This window comes from Nipponia nippon, unplaced genomic scaffold (genome assembly GCF_047370975.1).
Source record: "Nipponia nippon isolate SJK-2023a ecotype South Korea unplaced genomic scaffold, ASM4737097v1 scaffold_4, whole genome shotgun sequence".
Classification (NCBI taxonomy): Eukaryota; Metazoa; Chordata; class Aves; order Pelecaniformes; family Threskiornithidae; genus Nipponia; species Nipponia nippon.
This window is the reverse complement of record NW_028262358.1, coordinates 86888972-86901487: the sequence shown is the minus strand read 5'-3', so window position 1 is coordinate 86901487 and position 12516 is coordinate 86888972. Positions and strand designations below refer to the sequence as shown.

Sequence of the window (12516 nt, the reverse complement as noted above, 5' to 3'; positions counted from 1 at the left end):
ACCCTTTTTAATCTATTCGGAAAAGAGATTTTGTCTTCTATTCATGACACAAGCAGCAAAAGAAAAAAAGGTATTTATAAAGCAAACAACCTACACATTTATTTACTTTCAGATTAACTTATTCTTCCCCACAAGATAAATTAGCTAGGTTTTCCCATTTAGGTATTATTGGTTCTGATTTACATTTTTTTTTTTAATCAAGCAGGCCAGGCTAGCTGCTACCCCAGAGAGCGATTGCTAGCTGTCCTGCTGTTTCTCTCTTTTTTGGATTTTGAAATACCCATTTCAAATACCCATTGGAATACCCATTTCAAATTAGCATAGGAGCATGCAAATGGGGGCCTAGGTAGCAAAATACTCTCTTGAACTGTGCTCCAAGGGTTGGGTCCTGTGCTTCTTCTGTCTCCTACTGTCTTTCCTGTAGGAAAGGAATTTGAAGCCAAGCACATAAATCTCTTTCTGAATGGTATTTTTCAATTTATGATCCTGTTTCATCAGGGATGCTTATGTGGAATTATTGCCTGCCTGAAAGCACTGACTCAGAGCTCACATGTAAATTGCCGGGGTAATTCCACTATTCTGTGTTTCACAGAACTGAATGTGTTGTGCCTTGCTTCAAGTGTTTTGTTGATGAAAATCTTTCCGTTTTCTCCTAGAGAGAGTTTCATAGACAGCTGAGCTGTAACTATGTCTTCCTGCAAACATGCAATGACTGCCAGTCAAATAGGTAATATCTTAATTTTGAAATGGACATCTTCCCATGAACGCCATTGTGTTCTTGCAGTAATGCTTTTGAGTAGTAGCATTTCTCATATGTGTGAAGTTTCACATGAGGGGAAATACTTGGAGCTTAGAAAAATTGTATCTGTGCTGTGTCTTAACTTCACATCCCAAAAAATCCCAAGGTGCAAAGGTGGCTGCCCAGCGAGACCCAGTCATGGGAGTGGGTGATGGTAACACACAGGCACAATTCACATGTTCATACAGCCGGTAACTTGATTTTGATCCATTTACCAAGACACTTCATTATAGCACTGAAGTAACAAACCAAACTGCTCAAACTGCTGAAATAGGTTAAGTTCAGCAGTTAGCACCCAATTTGGAAATTCAGAGTGAGGTCTGAAATGGGTCACACAAGCAGGCACATGTACTTTTCCTTTACTAGATATTTTCCATTTGATTCCTCCAAACTTCTGAGGGTCAGAGCAGCATGTGCCTGCTCTGACCGAGTGAAGTGGTCCAGCCGGGTACATCCACACACCCAGCTCTCTTTGACATGTCTGGCTGTGATAGCTGTTGCTGTACAGCTGCTCAGATGGTTTTCCGTGCTATTCATGTTTCCCTGAGTTCTGAAAGTCAAGTATCCACCTTTCTCTTTTTGCCAAGACTAATGACTTTGTAGCTGTTATATGTCATAGGCTAGCACAGACTAGCCAAGTAGTCTTATAGAGCTCTAAATATTTGATAAAGCTGCTTTGCACAGTGTGAGTATGAATTCCACACTGTAAGAGACAGCTAAAAATCAAATTATGCTAGACATTATCATCCTGAATTAAAAGCCCAGATCATTACTGGTTTTGTTCCCTGGACTGAAACAAAGAAAATCCTGAATAGTTTGACAAGTTCTGCATTAGGGGCTGGTATGAATAGAGCACTCACCTGAGGGGTTACAATTGCACTTTCCTGCTGTATGTGTATGAGCCTTTCTCTGGGCTGCATTTCACACAGCATCTGCTTGCTGAGTCTTAGGAGGGCTTTCAGGGATATTAAAACACAGAGTGTTCCTCTGAAAAGCAGCGATCATCTTGTCCATATTTGAATTCCTCCCACGAGTCCTTGAAAAAGGTAACCCATCAGACACAGGGAGGAGGAGAGCGGTAGTTCTCGTTAGCTATTTGAGCCTTTTGCTATTAGGAAACCCATAGTCTCCGTTTGTGGACGTTTTCCAGTTGCGTCAGGTAACGCATGGACGCAAAAGAAAAAGCCCCCCTCTTACAGAGGAGAACAAACCAAACAAAAAAAAAAAGGAAGAAATAGTAGGAAATTCTTATTCTAGTACAAGAAATAGTAGTTATCCAAAATCATTACAATTTGCTCTTGGAGCCCGGTGTCAGAAGATCTCCTGTGGTCGGACTGCGCTGCCTGGCTGAGCCTCAGTGGGGTTTGGGGGGTCCAAAAGGCTGCGTCTTTGGTTTGGGGGCAGGGACTACAGTCCTAATTGCTCCCACTTGTAGAGAAGTTTGGAACCAGAAATTAAGGAAATTTCTACATGCAATTTTTCTTATCATTATTAGAGAAGTGAAACAAGCCCTGCGTTTAACCTGTTGGTTGTGACCGTCTCTGTCCTGAAGTGTTTGAGGCAAACACAAACTTTCTTTTCTCTCTAGTAGGCACAGAAGTGTCTGCGAAAGAGGGAGAAATTGTCCATTAACAGCAACGGTGCCAAATTTGCTCTGAAGCCTTCTCATATTAAATGGCAATTGACACTTTTTAGCAACTTAGTGTAGTCCAATTGTCTCTTTGAAAAGGATACAGTATTTAGTGTCAAAATATCAGTTTTCTATAACTGTTGTTTATAGGCTCCGATTTATGATTTAACATATACACTAAGCTGCTGAAAGGAAATGTGTGCTAAAAAAAAGTAAAGCTTGCTTATTTTCCCAAGCATTTGATAATAGAAGAACTATTTCCAAACACTTTGCTAAAAAAGGCAAAAGAGGAAGATACTTACAGTATCTCATATGGGAGGAAAAACCATATCATAAAGAAAACCAGATCAGCCATACACAAGGGGTTTAGGCACGGCTTGCTTTGAGGCAAGTTGGATATGTGGGTGGACAGTAGATAGGTATACTGGGATTTACTGGTGGGGGTATTTGCAACTTTTTTAGCTAGCTGTCAAAAAGCACCTCATGGGTGTCTGGAAACTTAAAATGGTGCTGTTTCTGTTAACTGTTCCTGCTAATAAGTGCTAGCAGAGAACCCTGCCCAATGCTGCTGAAGACCAGCCAAAAGAGCAAGTGCAGAAATGATGTGAGAAAGTCCTGGCCAAGCCCTAGGGACAGCCAAGCTGAGGGAGGGAGCTGAGCTTGAGGCTCATGTTAAGGTACTGCTTTGCATTACCGGGAAAGCTTAAATCTAGAGTATGGGCAAGTCCAGATACCAGGTCCAGGGGAGAAGAAAGGACTTGGCCCAATCACAGCAGTATACTGGAAAGAAAAATTCATGCCGCTTTTCCTGAGTCCCTGCTATCTATTCAAATTCACTGCATGTGCTTCTGGGTTTTGTCCACATCCTTTAGGCACTGTAGATGTCCACTGGAGCCAACAGATATCTGGGAACTGCTGAGAACATAAATGAATTATTAATATATAATCAGATAGGGGAGAAAATGTTACTTAAATGTCTTCCATACCTTATTAAAGGGTTTAGGTTTTCTTAAGCCCAATTTCTTTATTTTGTGGTTGCTGAAGGAGTTTTCTAAGAGAAAATGCTATTATCCTGGTTCCTTTATAGTTTGGGGAAATCAGCAAATATGAATAGAGCTAAGGCTCTTTCCCAACCTGTTCAGATGTGAAGGAGTTTTTGCATACCCTGTATATGAGATCCAGGCTGTGTCATGCTGAAAATGATCCTGTAGCTTTCTCACATGGACAGGGTGTGCTGGCATTCATCACCATCTTCTGCCCACACTCAATACCACTCTGTGAGGCTTGTGACCAGGGGACAAGTATCTCATTGCTCCCCACGGCTGTATCCACCCTGGCTGTCCCTTGCCAGTGTTTCTGCCTGGGCATCAGAGGAAGATTGGAAAAACCTGGGGATTGGAAGGGTGGTTCGTGAGCAGCCAGAGCCAGATGATGGGGAGAAAACTGAGAGTTAGCATCCTTGACTAAGGTAGCTTCCCAAAAGTTAATAACATCAAATTGCATCCTCCTCCCATGCTTTACGAGTGCCCTGGGGTGTGACCAGCTCCTGTGCCACTGAGCAGCCCGGTACAGGTACGGGGAGCTCATGGGTCTCCCTGCCATGCAGCTGTGCCCTGGGACCTCCTCCAGCTGCAAGGCAGCATGTAGCACAACAGCAAGGAGCAAGCAGTAGAGCTGTTACCGTACAGTCTTCAGAGCTTGAACTTCAAATATAAAATGTAAAAGTAGGTTAAAAATGCAGAGGCTAGCATTTATCTCTTGGTTTAATTTTTAAAGCGCAGCTTAATTTAATTTTCTTTTTTTTGTTTGACATTGTATAGCACATTCTAATCAACCATTTAATAAGATATTCCCATAAGGTTAAAAGCCACAGTAAAATAGTCCTTATTTACTGATAGATTTATACCTGAGAAGCTTGCAGACAGCATGCTGTGAGCTATGTGATGATTTTAATGTGAGGGTGGCATTTTCATGGATAAAATTTCCATTATTTCATAACCAAGCTATTGTTTTCTAATCAGGCACACAATGGGCATTATTCAATAGGGGGGAAAAAAGATATTATAGTTATTTCAAAAATTATAGTTGGGTGCATGTAATCTCTCTCTTCTCTCTGTATTTAATTCATTATGCTGTTGATACCATAGTCAATTTTCAGAAAAATATGTTTTTTCTCCGGAACTGGTTTATAAAATTATGTTTTTTAAATGTTATCTTCAGCAGGCAAAGCATGGAAGTAATTTTATTTTGACTATTTTAAGCGTAATGCTTTTACATTGTTGATTCAACAACAAATATCTTAATGGACCTTTTAATGTAACAACCTTCAAATAATTTTACTGTCTAGTACAGCAGTACCAACACTGATCTAATTTTGGGCTATATTAGCTAAAATACTTTAAGCTGTTCCATGAGGCGAGAAATCCTGTGTATGTGGTTCAAACTGTGTGCACTACAAGGCTGAGCAATACTGCATGATCTTGACAATTATTCTGAAAATCGATCAGTCTGAATTTTCACTTGTGCTAGAATGGCTTTTAGCAGATAGAGGGGGAAAAAAACCATTGGATATTATAGGGTCAAAAAGAGCTTGAAATGTAAAATGCATGTAAAAGTAGACCTTGGACAGTAAAGCCAGATGATGGGAAGAAAATCATCAACAAGCAATGCCTGCTGATGATAAGTGCCAGATCCTGGCCATCTACCCATGCCCAGCATGCTGGAGTTGAATTGCCAAAAACTCCTTGATGGTTCCTTGCATTTCTGCACTGAAGCATCAACACACAGAGATCTAGATAGTCATTGTAGAGATCTAGATAGTCATTGTAGAGATCTAGATAGTCATTGTAGAGATCTAGATAGTAATTTTTTCTTGCGGAACCAACATTGTCTTCAGAAATGTCCCTGGACAACTGACTGCTAGTGGATTTCAGAAATGGTGTCTCTTTACCTAATTCCTTTGATCCCTCAAAATTTCTGTTCAATTTCTAGTAGATGCCTGTCAAGTATGCTACAAAATAGCATCTCAAATTGCTGATTTTCATAGCTTATTTAGACATAAATTTCCCTTGAAGCCATTTCCAGGACACTTTCGATCCTTCCTTATCAATTTGGGTAGATGTGTTGATGCAGTTGCCTACTGCCAGTCACCCTCCAGTATTAACCCTGTTGTGCCAACATTTGTCCCCAGGTGCATTATCCTTTGCACCGAGTTCACAAGTGGGCGTGGGTGTAGCCAGCACCTTCAGAAAGAAGAAGAGCACCTCTGATCGTGTAGAGATCTCTACACCTTCACCTGTAGACTCTTGCCCCAAATCAGTGTCATCCAGGCAAAGATAAATGCTTCCCATGACCCCAGCTTGCATTTTCCTGACATTTCATGTGCTAACCATAACCTAACGGAGGAGAAAGCCTTGTCTTCTGGTACTGGTGGGGATCAAATGTGAGCTCTTTTCTCCTAACGGCACCTGCTAGAACTCTGTTAATGTCCTCATAAGTAGCAAATATTTAGCATCAGCTATTTTTTTTAAAAATGGCCCCTTCTCCAGTTACTAGAAATTATTGCTCTTGCATATATTGCTTCTGGGACTACACCAAGGAAAGGGTCTGGGTTTGGTTGGGAGAGGAGTCCTGCTGGTAACCTTTAGTTGGACCAGCCCGCTGTCTCTTCTATTCCCAAGGTTTCTGAGAGCAATGAGTCTTTCCAGGATGCCCAGATAGAGGGCAGAGATCTCAGTCAGTTCTGGTTTTCTTCCCCCTTTCCAGAACTCAGACTTTAGTGGGACTTTCAACCACACCAGTATTCCTCGAGTGGGATTTTTCTCATTTTCCCCTTGTCCTGTGGTGCCTGGTCACTGTTTGCAGGCAAGTAGCAGGGCCACTCATCCCCGAGAGGAACCAGCCCTGAAAGTCCAGCCCTGGGTAAGAGGAGACACAGGCTGCACTCCCTGACTAGTGTTGCTCTAGCTAACCATGCTTCATGGAGGGGCCAAGTCATATCATCTTCTGAGGTCCCTTTCAGCATGGTATTTCTAATGTGATTTGGCTCCTGGATATTTACAGCATCACGTAAGTGGCATCGTCATGCTCTTCAAGGATGCTGCCAAAACTGCCACTTTATAGTGGAGAACAATAAAATGTTGTTTAATATCCCTCCTCCCAGCAATTAAACTTATTTCCTCTTTGCTGATGTATGTAGTCTGACAAAGTCCTTGCATGTTGTCTGAAAACGGTTCATGTAGCTTCTCTCTTGTTCTTTGCAACATAATCAGGGAAGACTCACACCACCGTAAAGAAGCACTCGAGCAGAGTAAACATCGAGTAAGAGACGATCACTGGAACGCTGCAGAGCTGCTGTAGTCGTGTAGATGTTGCGCTAATCCCTTTCATTTCCAGCTAATGCTTTCTCTTGAAACACAAGATGATGCTTTCTCTTGATGCTTTCTTTTAAGCAACCTGAGCACGCACTTTTCTTGGAGCTTCAGAGCTAATGGGCTAAGATGCTCAAGAGAGGTAGTTAACTGTTTTCCTTCAGTCTGGGAGCCAGGATCAAATAGAAACCTTTAGAGAAGCAGTATGAAAGCTGGAGGGAGAGGATATTCCCCTTTCATGAGCTGATGACAGTGAGAATGAAGGGGAGAGAAATTTCCCACTAGCAAGCAGAGCCAGCCTCCCTCTGAGCTCCCATTGCTAGCCCTATGCATGTCCTCACCGTTCCATGCAGGAGCGTAGGGGTAGGATCCCTCACTCCCCATCCCAGCAGTGCATGTCCAAACCAGCACTCACCATAAGACACCCTGCTCCCTGGATGCTCACTTTCTTCTAGCCGTGTGCTCCTTAAAAATGAATTATAAAAGACTACCCGGTCTGTTTTGACACAGTCTTCTGATTTAAGGACATCAAATTCAGTTACTGTAAGCTCTGGCATGGCTGTTTTTGCTATTTCCCTCAATTACCAGCAGAAATTAATCAGAGGAGCTGGGATTCAGACGTTTGAGATTAATGGGATTGCTCAGGTATCGAAGCAGTGACAAAATGGAAAGTTCTTCCTAGCAGAAAAAGTAATTAGTCCCTTTCAGATCTTCAGTTTGACACTAGCGTTCGCATCAATTATTCTCTGTTGGGAATATTACATCTTAACAAGGTTCACTGTAATATCATTCTTTCTTGGTAGTAGTCGGAAGAGAGGTAGTCTCTTCAAATCACTGTCTTGCTACCTTGAGATTTTTAACATTTAAGCCTCCTACTTACCAGCTGATACCTTGCATTAACTTCAGCACCTGAACAATTCCAGTACTCTCAAATGTCTGGAAATGAACTCTTTTTTTTTTTTTTTTTTCCCTTTATTTCCCCCTTTTTTGGCAAGAGTCTACAGAGAAAATCAACAATGTTTCCAAGCTGAAAGGTATTGTTACAAGTGAAGTTAAAATCCTCAGGGTGGAGAAAACATGTCAAAATAATCCAGCAAAACTGTGAGACTGGGTCTTGGGGAGAAAGGGTAGCTCCACGGTGTTGGTTTCAGGTTAATCGGGAAACCGGGTCAGCTCCAGGTCTCAGCTCCTGCTCCTGCAGGTCACAACAATTCTTCTGAGCGGAGCACACCATCCGCAGCTGTTTCCAAAAGTGTAAAGCTGTCAAACTCCAAACTGCTCAGCTGCAAAATACGCTGTATTTTTAAGAGCGGTGCTGCTGTCCTAGTGCACGCTTCTTGGGGAGTTTAATAAAGCCTGGTGCAGTCTATGCCATTCGGTTTTCTCAGGCCAAGGCGATCCTTCCTCCATGCCACCACTCATAGTACAACCTCACAGCCAGTTGCCCTACGCAGAAGTCACACTTCTGTTTAGTTTCTAACCCTGATGCTCCTTCTTCCATTTCACCATCTCTAATCCAAAAATCCCATCTCCAATTTAACATCATGTGTTTGAGACTGTTGAAACATGGTTAAGGAGATTTAGATGCACAGCTGTGTGACAAAATCCCCTAGATAGATTTGATAGTCAGCCTTTATGCACAGCTCCAAGTTATTTTGAATAGAGGACTGCCGAAAATAACCAGAAAAAAAAAAATTAAATAAATTGTAAGTGACCTCCTTTCCTGTGCCTCCAGATTGGGGGACACTGTGGGTAAACATCTCTGAATAAAGCTGTTCTAAATTAAATAAATCACTGGCTTTGGTAAGTGTAATATGAGGCTGGCAATAAAAGCTATTTAAAAATCCCATCAAGATGTTGAAGTCCTAATCCAGAACGCAACGGGACTGGCGTGAGCTGCTGCCAGCACACCTGGCTGCAGTAGCTGTCTCATGGACCACCATACCCTGATGTGGCCTGTTTCTGCCTCCCTGGACTTGCCATTCAGATGTCCAGGGCAGATCGCCAGCTGCTTGCTCAAGTGACACCTTGGGAGGCGGTGGGATAAAATTAAATCACTGTTGGGGCATGGAGACAAAGCGTAGTGAGGGCATGACTGCCACAGCTGGACAACATCCAGCTTCAGCCTGCGGGGCCTCCAGAAGGGTTATGAAGTTGGGCATTTTTGAAGAACTCACAAAAACTGTTGGGTTCAGCAGGGAAGTTGTGTTGCCTCTGCAAAAGCAGAGGGCTCCTACAGAGACATTTGCTACAGGCTGCTAGTATAGAGCCAGCCCAGTTGTCATAGGGCCTTAGCTGAAAATGAAAAGGCATATTTGAAGCCAGTTGTGCTGAGTACTTTAACTTGATTATTTGAAGCATTTGTAATAATTGTATTGTAACCCTCATTTTCATTGATGTGGTTGTTTTTGCAAATTGTTAACAATTACGGGTCACCTTTGAGATGGAAACATCTTAGCGTTTGTTGTAAAAGCTTTTTAAGAGTAATTCATGTCTTTTTTACTCTGTCACCAGATCATTTCATGTGCTAATGCACTGGGAATGTCAAGCTGTGCTGATAATAGCAGAGTTTTCCTTCTACTCGTTTTTATTCCCATGCAAATATAATTAAGGCAAGAAGTGTCTTAGGGGTGCTTGATCACATGCATTAAATTAGCTCCCTTTTTGCCTCCTAAGGCAAACACACCCAGAATTGCAAGGTCTCTGGGAAAGAGCCATGGCTTGTATCTGTTAGGGCAACACTTCACATGCTTGGCTCATGGCTTAGCCTCTGAGCCCACACCCGTGCTGGCCCTATGCAGGCAGTCGTCAAGGGTTATTCACTGGGAACTAAATACATGTCTGATTTTCAGCAAGGAAACAGCCCCAGCAACTGCCTCTGGAAGTACTGCTGTATTACATGTTAGGCCTGTGCTTAAGACTTTCTGAATTTAGGTTTATATTGCAGCAAGACTGCAACAAACAGAGAGTCTTGGGAAAACTGGGATTGAGGGATTTGGAAGTGATTCTTCCAAAATTTGGGGAAAAATGGAAATCTTTCCACTAGCTGCCAAGAGCTTTGTATTAAGCCTGTGAAAGAAGGTACGAAGCAATATCAAGAGGACATGTGTCTGCATGTCTGTGAACTGGAGCCAGTGTGACAGCAAAGCTTCCATGTAGCCCCAGGAAGAGTACACAAGGGAACACTGAAGACATCCAGGATACACAAGAGGACAACCCTAGCATGGAACTATATCTTAAGAGGGAATTTTGCGATTTGCTAATCTTTCTCTGAAGAGCTACAAGGAACTAGCAGTATTCAATGGGGCTGTGACTGGGCTGGAGGCAGCCGAAGGACAGGTTCATTCATCTATTCATCTGCTGAAGGCTCCAGTGTGTTAGAGACCAGGCACTCTGACAAAGGGTGGCTTGATCCCAGACTACCTAACAAGCAATGATTTTAGTTACTCTCACCGTACAGATGGAGTAATTTAGGCAGGGACCCATGCGTGCTGATGACCCCTGCAAACCAGCCTGTTTTTGATTAAGTACCCAAGAGTGGTTTCAGATGCCTGATATAAGATCTTTTCAGATAAGGAACCTACAGTGACTTGGCCACTCCATCACTACATCATATAATTTGATACATATAATTTGAGGCATATCGTTTGACCCTGTGTAATCCATCAGAGTTCGTCTATCTCAACTAAAAATGACCTTATACGTGAATATATGAAACTCTAATGCTGTCCCGTTTTCTAGTTCCGCTGTTCCCATAAATTAAATGTGTTCAGTAGAAGACTGGGAATATATAAGTGAAAGCTCTCTGCCCTTTTAGACTGACAAAAAAATTGTAGCAGACTACAACTAAAAAGTAGTCATAACTTGTGAGTCACAAAAGACCCTAGGGTGAACACAATTAGAAAAAGAGAATTAATGGTATATTGTCTATGTATGTCAGAACTGCAGGCAGACACTGAAGTGTCAATAACTTGAAGCAAGAGTGGCTGCTGTTGTTGCTCAATTTTTTTCAGACTACTCCAACATCCTGTGCAAAATAATTTCAACAGCTTCCAGCTCTGAGGAAATACGTAGGCAAAATTTACTGCTATAAACATATATTCAAGAGGAGGACAGGGTAATGCTCTGTGCTAATCACTGTCAGAGTACTGTTGAATTGTCAGTGTCACTGGGTGATGTACATAGTGTCTGAAAAAACATTGTTTTTCTGTTGTTGTTTACATGGCTTTTTTTACAGTAGTTTCACCATCGTAGCAGAATATCAGATATAGTTGTCTTATATCGGTTTCAGTGGAGATATGGACTGGAATAACCAGTCAATATAATAAAGCTGCACAGTGGTGCAGGGATGAAGATATGACAAGCCATAGTAAGATCGGTAGTATAGCAACATCATTAACCTTTTTTTTTTTCTGCACTAAATTTTCCACAGACAAGAGCATTAGTAATTTTAACTTTGATTGAGAACTGCTATTATCCACTCACAGCATGTGGGAGCAAACAGGCACTTGGATAAATCACAAAAAAGAAAACCACTTAGCATGCTGCTTTCCACAATAACACCTTTTTCTGAAGGTACAAGGCTGAGTGCTGTAGGGAGAGTGTGTGTGAAGAGAAAAGCAAGGCTGCAACAGCCCGCTGAAGCGTGCTCAAGGTCAGCCCCTCTCACAGAAGACCAAGAGGTCACGTTTGACTTAGAAGGTATTCTGATATGTTTAAAAAATTTAAGTAATTAAATAATTCAGTGAATGAAAGCCATCAGGATTCTAATGCAGTGATAATGGGGTCTTGCAGGAATCACGAAGATCAGCTTCATGAGCGACATAACTGGAGCCATTAGCAAGCTCATCCAAGAGCAATCATCCATCAAAGGTGAGTGCCTGCACATCCATGATGCAGAGGAGCATGAGGAGCAGCGCAAACATTCCTGCTTGCAACCACTGCAGTGGGACACGTACCAATAACCTCTGAATTGCCTCATTTTCCTCCTGCAGGCCATCAGCCCGGGGGTGTGTTTGCCACCGTTCAGCAATGGATGAAGTGGGCAGTGACTCCAGCAGTGTGAGTATGCGGGAGATCATCTTCTCCACAACCAGCGCTGCTCCAGCAGATCACTAGGTGAGAAGCAAATCAAACTGATTTGAAACATGGAGTACCTCTCATGTGGTCATTAAGAGAAAGACTTGCTGGACAGTCTCCATGAAACCTCAACACTGTTCTGGATTGGTATTTCCTACCAAGGGTGCATGCAGTGCCAACGTGACAAAAGACAACTAGGAGTAAGGGCTCCAGCTGCTCCTCTAATGTTGCTAGGACAGCTTCCAGAATAAATTTCTAGCTCGTGCTAACTCCTACTGGATGTATCTTCTACGCCAAGGCCTCTGGAAGGGACCTGAACTGGAGGAGGTTTGGCCCTTCATCTGTACTGTGTAGAATCCAGCAATAAATTACTCTGATATAAAGGTCTAATACAGTTAACAGAGCATATAAAACTGTCTACTGTGCTTCATCATATTTAATTTGCTGCAGCAACCTGCAGCCATCCAAGCTGTTTCAGCCTCCCTTTTACAGCCCTCCGGTGCCCTGAGAGATGCTCTCCCAGCCGAGGAGTCCCTGTGTCACCAGCACCTCTGCACTGACAGAGTGGTGCAATGCTTCCAGAGCATTCAGCTGCTTCTCACCCTCCAGCATGGTCCCAAGTGAAGCAGCTCCCTCAC

The 12516-nt window shown here is 42.6% G+C and overlaps 1 long non-coding RNA gene across 1 annotated transcript; it reads left to right on the top strand.

Moving 5' to 3' along the window:
• The first annotated feature begins 691 nt into the window (after positions 1-691).
• On the top strand, positions 692-12060 carry LOC148053420 (uncharacterized). The gene is made up of 4 exons (XR_015707998.1): positions 692-727; positions 11375-11500; positions 11594-11671; positions 11794-12060. It is a non-coding gene; the product is annotated as an uncharacterized LOC148053420 (long non-coding RNA).
• The last annotated feature ends 456 nt before the right edge of the window (positions 12061-12516 follow it).